Source organism: Peromyscus eremicus, chromosome 9, assembly GCF_949786415.1.
Source record: "Peromyscus eremicus chromosome 9, PerEre_H2_v1, whole genome shotgun sequence".
In the NCBI taxonomy this organism is placed as follows: Eukaryota; Metazoa; Chordata; class Mammalia; order Rodentia; family Cricetidae; genus Peromyscus; species Peromyscus eremicus.
Genome location: NC_081425.1, coordinates 46,452,362 through 46,453,850, shown reverse-complemented (window position 1 = coordinate 46,453,850; position 1,489 = coordinate 46,452,362).

Below are 1,489 nucleotides of genomic sequence, written 5' to 3'. Positions count from 1 at the left end.
CAGGGAGCACCAACACCATCAGCTCTTCTGGTTTTTCAGGAAAAGACAAGAATCTTGCCTAGGTCCTTTTAGGCCATACGTTTGTGTTTGTGTTACAAAAGAAAGAACGTTGTATCTGTCACTGGTAATCGTTGCATCTTTTTTACTTTGATTTCCTCTCTGACAGTGTCATTTTCCATCTGGGAACGGGTGGCACCAAGCAGCTACAGGTATTCCTAGAATCCAAATAAAGGACAGTTGAGTTGGGACACGTTTTGTTTAACTTACTTTTTATTCATGTATCTCTGTGTGTGTATATGTGCACATGTGTGCAACTGCCCTCAGAGGCCAGAAGGGGGCGCCTGATTCCCTGGAGCTACAAGCCAGCCCATGGGTGCTGGAGACCCAAGTCTGGTCCTCTGAAGAACCACAAGCACTCTTAACTGCTGAGCCAACTCTCTAGTCTCTGTGCTTAATGGAACCTGGTTCCATTGTTTTCAGTCATTTGCATGGTTGATTAAACGACTCCCAGAAAATTCTCCTGCCCACTGTGACAATTCACCTAGAATTGTGACTTGTAACTGAAAAGGCAGCACATAGAAGGTGGTGGGAAACAAGTTATAAAGCACATGTGGCCAGAAGCCAGTGTACAGAAAATGCAGTTTTTCGCATCAACAAATCTCCACATGAAACTGTACTGCAAAGTTGTTTTGTTGGGATATTAGGATGGAAATCCAGGACTGGCAGATCTTTTCAACTTTTGAGAGAAGCTAGAATTCCTCTTACACAGTTTATATGCTTTTCTAAATATCTGGAGAATGAAGAGGTGGTCAAAAGTTTATGACTTAATTAATTGAGAAAATGTTGAGATAATGGTAGATAATTCATAAAAAAGAGTATGTTGTTGTTTTTTAAAAAATATGTCAGTGTCTTTGTTAGGGTTTCTATTACTGGGATAACATACATTCGGGGAGGAAAGGATTGATTTGACTTATGTTTACACATCACCATCCATCATCAGAGGAACTCAAGGCAGGAACCTGGAGGCGGGAACTAAAACAGACTGTGGAAGTATGCTGCTATTGGCTTGCACCTCCTGGATTGTTTACCTTGCTTTCATTACACAACTCAGGACCCTCTGTCCAGGGTCGGTGCTACCCACAGTGGGCTGGACCCTTCTACATCCATAACTAATCATGAAAATGCCCTACAGACTTGCCTAGAGGCAATCTGATGGAGTCATCGTCTTGGTTGAGGTCTAGATTTGTGTCCAGGTGACGAAAACCAACAGCACAGTGAGGATTTTAAAAACCTGAACTTCTTTTGGTGTGATCTACTTTCTAATTCTAAATCAAATAGTTTTCACCTTTGTGTTAGTTACCTTAGTGTTGCCGTGACAAAATATTTGAGCAAAACAAGTTGAGGGAAGAAATATGTGTTTTGGCTCATGGTTTTAATCCTTTGTGGTAGAAGGGTGAGGTAGAGCAGAGAGTGAGGGGTGTCTATGCTT